The following is a 12,911-nucleotide window of genomic DNA, read 5'->3' as shown; positions in this document are numbered from 1 at the left end:
TTTCATCTACTTTTTAGTTTATTTTACTTTTATTGCCTTAGCTCTAGATCACTCAAATCAATCAACCCCCACATACTGTTACCTTAGACTGAAATTAGACAACTAATAATTACATCTGCCTCTCTGTGGTTCGACCCTGTTACCACTAGCTTCTGTTAGTTTTAATAGGTATTATAAATATTATTTTTGGTACTCACAACGACGGGTATCAAATTTTGGCGCCGTTGCCGGGGAGGCAATTGTTCTAATTTTTAGTTGTTTTATTTTAGTCTGTTTCTTAGTTTAAGGGACATTCGTTCCTTAAGCTATTCTCATATTATTTTTGTAGTTTCCTCTTATGCGCAGGTCACAGGGTGGTGAATTAGTACCGTTCAATCCTGAGATTGAGAAGACTTTGCGCGAGTTGAGACGATCATCTAGGATATTGCTTGATGAGAGGAAGAGCCGAGTACTGCGTCTAGTTACTACGAGAACGAGCTGTTCGAGGAGGATCCACCTTCATCTCCTATTTCTACTTCATCAGTTGAGACCGTCACTTCTCCAGATTTTCTAGAGATGGCTGAAGAAGCAACTATAGCAAGTCACTCTGAGCCGACAGCTGCAAATCTATACAAGGGGTTCGAATTACCGGGAGCTGATAGGAAATTCGAACCGAAGCCTTCTTATATCAACTTGGTTGAGAGAAACCAATTCGGGGGAGCTTCAAATGAAGATGCAGCCAAGCATATGGAGATATTTATTGATTATTGCTACTTTATATCCCCGCCAACCGGTGTGACCCAGGACCAGGTGAAGGAGACAATGTTTATATTCTCACTCCGTGATGCTGCAAAGGGAGTGGTATAGAGACCTGGACCGAGCTGCTAATGGGATCACCGACTGGAATTATTTGGCCTTGGCATTCTACAAGAAATATTTCTCTGCCTCTAAGACAAATGCCATTAGAGCTCAGATCACGATCTTTAAACAGGGTCCGGATGAGAACTTTCATGAGGCATGGGTCCGTTTCAAGAAGCTGGTGCGAACCATTCCGCATCATGGGTTTGAGAAGTGGAGCTTATGCAATCAGTTATACAATGGGCTCTATGACGATCAGAGAGCTATCTTGGAAGCGGCGGCTAGTGGCAGATTCCAGGAGAATATGGGAGAGACTAAGGGGTGGAAAATCATTGATGACTTGGCCACCCATAAAGCTGAGTATGGAAATTCCAGGGGAAATCAAAGGAGAGTCTGCTGAATCTCCTTCGTAGTCGCATTAGAGGCTCTCACGGCGAGATTTGATAAGTACGAGTTGGGAGGAGCTTCAAAAGGAGGGATCTACCATGTGAATGATGTTTCAAAGGCGGTCCTTTCGTCCTCGCAAAGATGTGGAGCCGAGGGACATGTTTCGACAAACTGTCCTAATCCCTTTGAGTCCCGTGGCCGCCTTTCAACACTATAGGCAGACAAACACTTACTATGAGCCGAATGTCCATCCGAATCTGAGGTGGAGCAGCCAAAATGTCTTGAATCCGACTCAACCTCCACAGCAGCAGCAGAATTATGTGCCCCCTCATAAGCAACAACATTCCAAAAGCCTCCATATGTCCTCGGCGAGCAACAAAGAATCCCAAAATTCCGAGTTTGCCGAATCAAGAACTTGTTGCTGAAGGAGTCCCAAGCTAGAGAGGTCGGGATGAAGATGTTAGAGAGCCAAATTGCCCAATTGGCTAGCAAGAATACAACTCGAGCTCCGGGACATTTACCGACTCAAACCGATCAAAAGGAGACCTTAAATGCAATCACCTTGAGGAGTGGGTCTACCCTTGATGGGCCCATTATGGTTGAGGACGTCCACCTGAAAAGGATGAGGCGGACCCAAGCAAGGAGAAGGTCATGTGACGAACAAAAACAAGAAAAAGACGATCGCAGGTATGCCAACGATCGATCGATATACCCATCGATCGATCGTCCGTGACAACCAGAAGCTACTGTTCTGTAGAAGTCGGGCGATCGATCGACCAACCTGGTCGATCGACCGACAAAGGTCTTCCGATAGTGATTATTTTCGTCCTCCGATGCCCGATAACTTGAGGGACCACTTGTTTCGGGGTACTCGCCCGAAAATATTGAGGCCGACTGATCGCCGATGGGTCCGTTCGATTCAGTACGACCCTTTGTCGATTAATGGTTCACATTTGAGACGGTCTCAAGAAGGGTCAAGCTACAACAAGGAGACGGTGGTGGATTTTCACCCAAATCCACCGATCTTTGGCATGAGAGATTTAGAGGAGAGGGCTAAGTTGCTACTTTCATTTTATCCGGAGAGATTAGTGCTTAAACGAAGGAACAGGTATCATTTAATAAGTTTGAAAATGTTATCAATAGCTTAAATGTACAAGTTCCTTTTCTTGAGTTAGTAAATCAAGTGCCTGCTTATATGAAATTCATGAAGTAACTCTTATCTAAAAAGAAGTCACTTGAAACTGTGCACACTGTCGCACTCACTGAGGAGTCATGTTCTTATTTGAGCCATACTGCACCCCTTAAGCTAGTAGACCCAAGTAGTTTTTCAGTCCCATGTAATATTGGCACCTTTCCTATTGAGAAAGCCTTATGTGACCTAGGAGCCAGTATTAGTGTGATGCCTTTGAGTCTTGCTAGGAAGTTAAAGTTGAATAGGTTTGCAGTCACGAACATGACAGCATAGATGGCTGATCGTTCTGCGGTCCAGCCAATAGGAGTCTTAGAGGACATTCCCGTGCAAATAGGGAAGTTCTTCTTCCCTGTTGACTTCGTGGTACTAGATATGCCCGAAGATGCCCACATTCCTATTATTCTAGGTAGACCATTCCTGCACACTGCTGGTGCAGTTATTGATGTTGGTTCGGGTACTTTGACCTTTAAGGTAGGGAAGCACTCCATTGTCTTTGCCCAGACAGCTAGGAAGAAAGACCTCATGTGGCCCGTCACTTGCAATACGGTTTCTAAAAAGAAATCTTATCTTATACTTCCTGATATGCCTATCTCTACCCCTACTCCTATTGTGACACCTCCGCCCTAGACTGGGAGCAAAGTGGAGGAAGATTCTTCTGTTTTAGATATTGCAGGGGCTGGTTTGGGGAAGGAAGAGCCACATGTTGCTCCAGCTGTGAAGGAGCCAATAGTTCAAAGAGGCGGCTTAGGATGCCTTAGCTATGGCACGGATGAGGAGCCCGAAGATGAGCCAGTCAAAGCAACGGAGTCTGATCTGGATTCCGACGAGTCCGAAGAGGTCATTGAATGGGAAGATGTCCGACATGCTGATCCGTTGAGTTCTGCAGATCTTTGGAGCCGAGAAGAGTGCACCGAGAAGATGAGCACTATTGAGGCTACCTCTTGTAGCCGTGGCCGACCAAGTGGGCCATTCAGTGGGCCATTCTTAATCAACTATTAGTTGATTAAGACTTTTTCAAAAACTATACACTTTATTGCTTTTGTTGAACTTTTTATTGTTTTGTGTGCGCGAGACTTCGCATTTTAAGTTTGCTTAGGATTTTTAGTACTTTATACCGTTGCCTTGGGTTTTGCGCAATTTTGGGCGCGTTATTATGTGTGTTTGCAGGTTTATAGACCATATTAGCTCAAGTTCTCGAGCTAATTCGAGGAAAACAGAAAATTACAGCAGTATTTCCAGTCGATCGACCGCCTACCCTGGTCGATCGACTGAGGTGCGACTTCCAGAGCTTCTGTTCCTGTTCATTCCGGTCGATCGACTGCCTATTATGGTCGATCGACCGTTGTCGCTGCTGTACCTGTTCACGACCTTTCCCCTGCTGTGTTTGGTCGTTTTTGCGGAATTGAGGGAGTCTTTCCTCCTCTTTATTTTCCGACATAATTTTGTTTTCTTCAATTTCTTCATCTTATGCACGTAATTACCACTCCCACATTGCTTTCTCGGTTTTATGCGTGGTATTGTTGTCTTTTTCAGTGTACCTATTAGTAGCATCTTTGCTGGCTCAAAACCTCCTAGCTCACGCTGGTTTGGGGAGGTTTCCTTTTGCTACGCTTAAAGTCTTGTGAGTCTCCATGTCTTCACTTCATGTCTTGTTTACTTAATTTTCTCGCAAAATCACGTTTGCCTTTTCTTCATTACATGACTTTGCACAATGGGGACATTGTGCGATTTGGTTTGGGGAAGGCTTTTGCGTTGCATTTCATATGTTTTTGCATTCACGTTTACATTTTGTCTTGCATTATTGTTTAATTTCTCCATATTTACAGAAAATTCAAAAAAAATAAAAATTTCAACAAAATTCAAAAAATGCACGTTTATATTAGCATATAGGTTGAGTCGGAACGGTAGTATTTTAATGATGACATTGCATTTGCATTTGTTTTATCGCCTAAGCCTTGCTAATTGACATGTTATTAGTAGAATCAATTGCATAGTCTACGAGTTTTCGTTATAATTCCTGCTGGACTTTGGACTTGACTTAGAAATTTGGCAAACTACATCATTTTCTGAGTTGTTAGAGCCTATAACTGGTGTCATCTATGACCAGTTTATCTAGGACGTGAGTAGTTACTCCTTATGAGACATGTTACATCAATATGCATAAATATGCACTTAATCTGCCTAATACCTGTGTGCATTCGGTTGTGGTTTGTTGACACATGTGGTAGAGGTCCCCTTTTTCTCATCTTACCCATAAGCTCCACACTGCCATAAATAGCCCTTTTTGTCCCCGTTTACTACATCCTACATTTAGCCTGCCCTGGTCAAGCTAGTAGTTTAGTTTTTGGGATTGTTACTACGTTTTTGGTGGCATATGCTCATTTTGAGATGAAGTTGGGAAGTTGGAAAAAGGAAAGAAAGAAAGGAACAAAGAAAAAAAAAAGAAGAAAAATGATTCGAAAAAGAAAAAGAGAGTGATGTCTTTGTTTAAAGCGGCGATCGATCATTTCTACTTGTCGATCGACCGATGCCCGAGAAGAAAAGAAATCAATTCGCATGATTCAAGTCTTTATTCAAATGGCGATTTTTGCTCCCATGTTTCATTTGTATCTTATGGGGAGTTGATTATTTCGGAGATTGTGAGTTTTGTGCTTGCTATAGCACCGTGTGGATTGAATTTTGAGCAAGAAGTGGATATTGTCATATGGTTTTGTTACGGTACTAGCTTGATCACCTGTACCCCCACATTCCCATAAATGTTTTGCCTTTCCTGCCCATTACCTCACATATCCCTTATTTACCTCGGCATGTGTCATGGTCATTTGTTCGGTTGCAATGCATATGTACGGTTGTAGAGATTACTTTCATATTATATTGCAGGCATGTTCTTATAGGTCGTAGTTAGGTGAGTGTCACTAACAAAATGAATTCTTTCTATCTTTCACATTTATTCACCTGTATTTATTGAGTGATTTGAGCGACCCGTGAGAGTCCATATTGATAAGTCTCTATAGTTGACGGTTCAGCAGTTTTTGACGACTACATAACTCGTTCGCATGATTCACTTTTCTAATTGATTGTTGGTTTTTGCATTAAATTGGTTTAGGCCTTACTTGTGCATTTCGCTCTGAGATTGAACTCGTTCCATTAGGTTTTAGGATCGAGTCTAGTTCTTGCTTGGGGACAAGCAAGGGTTTGGTTTGGGGAAGTTTGATGCGTGTCAATTATATGATGTTTTACACCCTATTTTACACGCATTTCAGAGCTCATTTATGTGGTTTAAGGCTACTATTTGCCCCATTTCGTCTACTTTCGTATTTTTATGTTATATTGCAGATTTATGCGGAAATGAGTAGATATTGAACCAAATCCGTCCCCGAGTATCTTGCATTGCATCTGACGTGAGGTATTTGCTCAAGGAACGAGCTTGGTGCGCATTTCGAGGCCCGAAAGACAAATCCACGAGAAGTTAGAAGTCAAATATCAGCTACTTCAGTCGATCGACCGCTGCCCATAGTCGATCGACCATACCACGACTTCCAGGAGCCACTGTTCAGAGCTTACCAGTCGATCGACTGGCCTCAGTGGTCGATCGACCAAGCCGCTAATCTGCGTGAATTAATAGAACGAGGAATAGGAAGCCCATAGTAGTTAGGTTTTGGCAATAAGAACTACGTTGTATTCTATATAGCGTATGCTAGGTTTTGAGAACATTCATTCAGTTTTTATCAAGCTTTTAATCTAGCTTTATTATCAGAAATTATTTAGGATTCTTTAGTTTATAATCTTTTCCATTCAATAAAAGTTACTTTGGCATTCGGGTTCTTGGATCTTTATTCTCTGCAAATTCCGTTCGGTATTCTCCTGTCTTATTCAGTTTCATTGCTTATATTTCGTTAATAGTATAGAATTGCTAGTTAGTTTCCCGAAGCCGATTATCGTTTATTGTTATTTGTTATTTAACTATTTCAAGCGTGAATCCAGTAGTTTTATTCATTAATATTGTTGTTGTTTTTATCAATACCATGAGTAGCTAAATAGCTTGTGCTAGGATGTAGGGGAACTGTAGATTAGGCGGCATTAGAATAGGGGACCCTGAATTGCGCCATGGTCGATCGACTGGGTACCCTGGTCGATCGACTGGCCTCGTGAGATATGCTTCGTTTTAATTAATTCAATTGCTTTGTTTGACGAATCGAGTGCACGCGACTAGTTGAATGTTTAGGATTTGACCGACCCAATAAAGATCGAGAGATTGGGAAGGGAGATAGCCTACCTAATTAAGACGACTAGATTAACAAGATCGGAAGATAAGTTAGTTTAGCCTTTTAGTCACTTTTCAGGACGAAAGTTAGTATTAGTGATATTAGGGACTTGTAGCGAGATCGAAAGATGCTACTTGTGAGAGTGGACCGAGAGGACCTCTTATTTTCCCGTCTCACGCGTTTGATTTAGACCTACCTAGTATGCTGCCGCCGAAACTATAGTGAACCGACCATCTTAGCACCCTTTTAATTTTTGATTTCATCTACTGTTTAGTTTATTTTACTTTTATTGCCTTAGCTATAGATCACTCAAATCAATCAACCCCCACATACTGTTACCTTAGACTGAAATTAGACAACTAATAATTACATCTGCCTCTCTGTGGTTCGACCCTGTTACCACTAGCTTCTGTTAGTTTTAATAGGTATTATAAATATTATTTTTGGTACTCACAACGACGGGTATCAACTAGTAAAGGCTACAATAACTAAATAGAATTAACTTAATGATAGCGCCCGCATGTTAAGGTAGATCTAAGGTACATATTAGAATCGACCGATCATATGACGTTAAACAACATAAGTTGCTCTATCGATTAGTTAGAAGACACCCCTGGATAACTACCTAGTGAACTTGATCCCTAGACTTTTTAATACTATTGAATTCATCTTTTATTTACATCGCGATTAGTTTTAGCAAACCAATCAAATCCTTCAAGAAAACGGTTACTTTAAGACGGACTTAAATATCAACAAACTAAAATAATTAACTCGTCTCCATGTGGATTCGGCCCTTATTACCGCTAGCTATTAGTTTGTAGTAATTTAGGTTTATTTTGATATAGGTAATATGACTTTAGCCTTATCATCACTAAAGAAAAGAATATCTCTCTACACGGGTTCAAGTAAGAGCTTAAGAGCAAGACTTCTGTGGAATTAAGTTTACTCACATCGTCACTACCAAAAAGCAAGTGGGTCATGAGATGCAAGAAGATCCTCAAGGTTGGGTGCTCCACATCATTAGCTTTTATGGCACCTACTAACACTACAAAATAAACACGGTAAACTGACGGAAAAAAACCGTCAGTACAGCCTCTTTTCCGTCAGGAACAGCCAGTCCTGACGGTTTTTCCGTCAGGGTTGAAGCGTCACTAGAAATGGTCACAGAAAACAAATTTCTGACGGTATTTCCGTCACATGGTAGCCTTCTGACGGTTATTCCGTCAAAATATCAAATTTAGGCAAGTAAACAAAACGTTGACCGATGTGACGGAAAAACCGTCAGAAATGAGACATTCTTGATGGAAATTCCGTCAGATAAGTCAACAAATTTGTTGACTTCTGTGACGGTATTTTCGTCAGGAGATGCCCCATACTGACGGTTTTTCCGTCACTTTGGTCAACAAATTGTTGACTTCTGTGACGGTTTTTCCGTCAGAAGTTACTCAATCCTGACGGTTTTTCCGTCAGGACTTATCTGGGCAGTAGCTGGAAACAACAGCTTGCTGCCCATCCACAATGCGGATTTTGCATTGTTTTTACGCACCAAACCTGCAAAAACCTGCAAAAACCAAATACAACCGTCGACCGCCAAGCGGGAATCCATTATCATGTCGACCGCATGAGCGAGAATCAAGAGTAGACAACGAAAGCATCGATAAAAAACCAAACACGATTGGAAGACCGAAGTTATTACATAAAAGCTAAAGGTCAAATTTTTACATGTCTCATAAAATAATGTCTTTTACATACCAACTAAACTACTAAAATCCATAATCATAAGTGTCCTAAGGTAGCCTTAACTAAACTGCCAACATAAGAACATAGACGACGGTACTAATAATTACCTAGAGGCTCAATAAAGTCACTACCAAAGCCATACCCGCCATCCTCATTGTCTTCTCTACGGAAAGGGCGGGCAAAACCGGAGCACGAGGGAGGGGGTTGAGATGCGCGCATCTCAGCCATTGCTTGTTTCATTTCTGCCATTTGCTGAGCTTGGAGACGGACTGTTTCTTGAGTGGCGCGCATTTGTTCCTCAAGACTTTGTCGTGCGGCTCGTTCATTGTTTATTTGGGTGGCAAATTGAGTATACTGGGTAGGAGTGTAAGAGAATGATCGACGAGTACCTTTGTTAGACGGAAGTTCATACCATTGTTCAGCCGCTACATCATCGTTCCTGAAAAATCTTCCACGATTGTCAAAACCATCAACCGCTTTGTAGAATGAACGGTACTCGTCTGGAGCCTCTCTGGGGGCATTGGTCGACTCATCTCTTCTTGATAAACGGCCTAAAAGAAAAACAAATAACGAAAAAATGATGTTATATTTAAAAATGAGGAAAATATAATAAATATTAACATTATGAATTAGAGAAATACAATAAATATTAACTTACGTCGGTCTTAGCAGCTCGAGGATTAACCCACTCCCCCTTCTTGTTTTTCTTGGTCTTTGTAAACAACTTGTATGGTGTGGCCGACTCACCCTGAAAGTAGCATAAAAACGTAAATTGATTATATTCGGCAATCAATACTTGTAACCAATTTGTGAAAAATAATAAATTTGGAGGGAGTATAATACTTACCAATTCCTTGAAAGCATCGGAGCAACTCTTACGGCCTAGAGTATGAGTGCCTAGTGCTTTCCCGTCCTTAGCACCCGACATTCTATTTGCCTTATTTGTCTTAGAATTTTTGGCAAATTCAGGGTCTTTTTCTTCTCTTTCCTTCAGATTCACCCACCAAGAGAGTGGTACCCAATCGGGTTTGTTCTTTAGATACTTGAGTCCATTAATAAGCTTGGTAATCCACCTCGTGACCTCCTTTTGCCAATCATGCTTAGGGTCATACTCTTTATCGACGGACTTCACATGTTTCTATTTCAAAAACAAGTGTTTAATTAGTAATAGAAGATGACTTTAATTAATAAAAATAAAATAAAAATTATTAACGTAAAGTAAATAATAGGTAACTTTTAAATTACCCTAAACCAATTCCACATCTTCAAACGCTGCGCTTAGCTCGCCTCACTCCATTTAGTGAAGTACTCTTCATCTGAAATGTTATTTGTGAACGACCAACTGACATATTTTTTTATGCACTTGTCATTCTGATGTGACCATAATTGGCGCATATTTAGCCCCCGAATTAGCCTTGTTTCCATGCTTTTTAGTGCTCATTTGGGTCATTTCTTATCTTTAGTTCTTTGTTTTGCATATTCTTTGAGATTTTGATCCCTTGGTAGGAAAGGAGTAAGAATCTTGCATTTTCATGGCAAAACGAGACTAAATTGATCGAATTCAATGACCAAGCATCAAGGAGAGACAAGATTAGAAGGCCTTTGTACATATCATAGTAGAAGAGCAATGTTGAGGAAAGATCCTTGAGTCCCCAAGGAAATCCCCAAGGAATTTATGAAGAAAAGGGAAGAAAAGAAGAAGTTACTATCTTTGACGACAATCCGAGCGGATTGTCAACAATCCGCCCGTCCAGCCCTTGCACAATCCGAGCGTCCGTGCACGAATCCGCTCGGATTCCCCCTCAACAATCCGTCCGGATTCCTCGAGAATCCGCTCGGATTCCACCGCCCAAATCCGTCCGTCCCGACCTTATTCCGCCCGGATTTCTTCACAAAGACGGATTGTCTTCTTCAAGCTACGAAAAGAGAAGCCCTTCTCTCAGAAAATACCGGGTCCTCCTTGCTCAACTTAAAAAGTGTAATTACTAGTTTAGCCCTTAGTTAACCCTAATGCATCCTCCCTAATTTTCACTATAAATACCCCATTAGGCTAATTAGAGGAGGATGTTCTTCTTATCAATAATTAGTGTAGTTAATATCAATCAAATCTCTCTTCAATATTGTAATCAAGTATTAATCAAGTTTTAATCCAAGTTTTAGTTCTTTAATCTCTCTTTTGTTCATCCTTTATTTTGGGTAATTGAAGATTATTTGGGTTATTATTGGGAGATTGACAACATCTCAATCTAGCATTCAAGTACTTCTATTATTCTTGCTTTGTTATTGGAATCATTAGTAGGTATAATCTCTTAATTCCTTTTTAATTATTGCTAATTACTTTCATTTATTCATCATGTTTCATATTGTTGGTATGATTGACAACCTTGCTAGCATGATCAACATGATAATGAGTGAGTAGTCTCTTAGCTAGGGTTAATGGGTGATTAGGGGAAACCAACATGGGGAATGATTCATGCTTAAATTAATATGCTTTCATGTTTTATTTGCTTGCTTGTTTTGATCTCAACTCATGCACATGTTATATTTGATGAAATGCTAAGCCTATGAATCCTTGCATTTACTATCATCTCCTATCTTTTCAATGAGACTTGTAAGACATAACCCAACTCGAGTCTCATTAGACCATGCATGTTGTTGAGTAGGGAAGATTAAGTCGACTTGTAGGTGTTGTACAATCTAATCGATTCGGCTCCGGGACCCAAACTTTCCTAGGATTGTAAGATATAACCCAACTCAATCCATCACAACAATAATTGCTTGCTTATAATTTGAGAACATGTTTGTATGATCATATCCCATGATTCCCCTATGATCCCATGACACCCTAGTGCCTTTAATCAATTGTTTACACCCCTTTAATTCATCTTGCTTGTTTATTTTCATTGTTATTCTAGTTTAGTAACCTTCTACATCAACCCAATTTGTGACACCCCTTAGACACCACTAGTTACAATAGAAATCTCATTTCAACTCCCGTCCCTTGGGATCCGACCTTTACTTGCCTCTTTACTAATTGTAGAGTTGCTTGTTAAGCTATAAATTGTGTTTTGATTCGACCGTGACCAACGACCACATCTTAATTTGTGAACACTTAGCGGGATCGCATCAAAAAATGGCGTCGTTGCCGGGGACGGTGTTTGTTTGATTTAGATTTCTTTTTATTGTTATTAGTTGTGTCTTTCTTCGCCTTGAGGAAGTAAAACTCCTCAAGGTTTGTTCTAATTGTTTTTGAGTTGTTTGATATTTTGCATGTCTAGAAGGTTACAAAGTGATTTGTAACCTTTTGACCGTGAAATCGAAAGAACCTTGACGAACAATAGGAGACTTGTTAGGAGGAATTTGAGAGGTGTTGGTGAAGTTGTTCAACCCACTAGTGAGTTTGTCAATCCTTTCGCAATAGAAGGAGAAGAAAACCCATTACACAATACCCCACAAAATCCACCTACAATGCCAAAATTCTCGTCACACTCCGTACCCACCGAGGAGAATCTACCAAATGGTACTCCTACACCGCAACATCTCACCGGAAATTTCATTGCCAAGTCCGCCTTCATCCAACTAGTTGAGAGGAGCCAATTTGGGGGGATGCCTAGTGAGGATCCTCATTCTCATATGGAAACCTTTTGCGATTATTGTGATGCTATCTCTCAAACGGGCGTGACTCAAGACCAAATTAGATGGGTCTTATTTCCTTTTTCCTTAATCGGCACCGCAAAGCAATGGTTGAAGGGCCTTGATAAGGCCACCCTTGGAATAGATTCTTGGAAGAAGTTGGCTCTAGCTTTCTACAAAAAATTCTACCCACCGGAAAAGACCAACATGCTAAGAGCTCAAATTACGGGTTTTAAGCAAAGGGATGAAGAGTCTTTGTATGAAGCTTGGGAGCGGTTCAAGGGAATTTGTCGCTCATGTCCTCACCATGGACTTAGCGAATGGTTTTTGGTGCAACAATTTTGGAATGGTCTTTATGAAGACTCAAGAAATATCCTTAATATGGGATCGAATGGGATGTTCACCGAGGTTGATGACAACCAAACTTGGAGCAAAATTGAAGAGATGGCAATCCACAATTCACAATATAGTAGGCCTCGCAAGGCTACTAGAGGAGGAAAGTATGAGGTGGACGCCGTTACTCAATTAGGTGCCCAACTAAGCTCCTATATCGATACAATCAACTTGAAGTTTGAACAAGCTATGGCTAGACTTGAGGAAAACTCAAAATCATTGAAGCATCATGTCAATGCCATGACGGCATCCTCATCAATCCCAAGTGGGATATGTGAGAATTGTGGAACTTTGGGTCATGACCCAAGTGAGTGTAGGGGAACAACCGAACAAGTGAATGCTTTCCAAGCATATAAAAGTGGTACCCCTTATTCAAATTTTTACAATGAAAACACCAAGTTCCATCCAAATCTCTCATACAAAAGCCAAAATGTTCAAAACCCTCAAACAACATACACTCCACC

The 12,911-nt window shown here is 40.7% G+C and overlaps 1 non-coding gene across 1 annotated transcript; it reads right to left on the bottom strand.

Annotated features, from left to right (window-relative positions):
• Positions 1-12,261: 12,261 nt before the first annotated feature.
• Positions 12,262-12,368, bottom strand: LOC141624089 (small nucleolar RNA R71). Its single transcript, XR_012533899.1, has one exon. It is a non-coding gene; the product is annotated as a small nucleolar RNA R71 (small nucleolar RNA).
• Between the last annotated feature and the right edge of the window lie 543 nt (positions 12,369-12,911).

Source organism: Silene latifolia, chromosome X, assembly GCF_048544455.1.
Source record: "Silene latifolia isolate original U9 population chromosome X, ASM4854445v1, whole genome shotgun sequence".
NCBI lineage: Eukaryota > Viridiplantae > Streptophyta > Magnoliopsida > Caryophyllales > Caryophyllaceae > Silene > Silene latifolia.
Note: the sequence above shows the minus strand (reverse complement) of the source record. Positions and strands in the feature narration are given on the sequence as shown.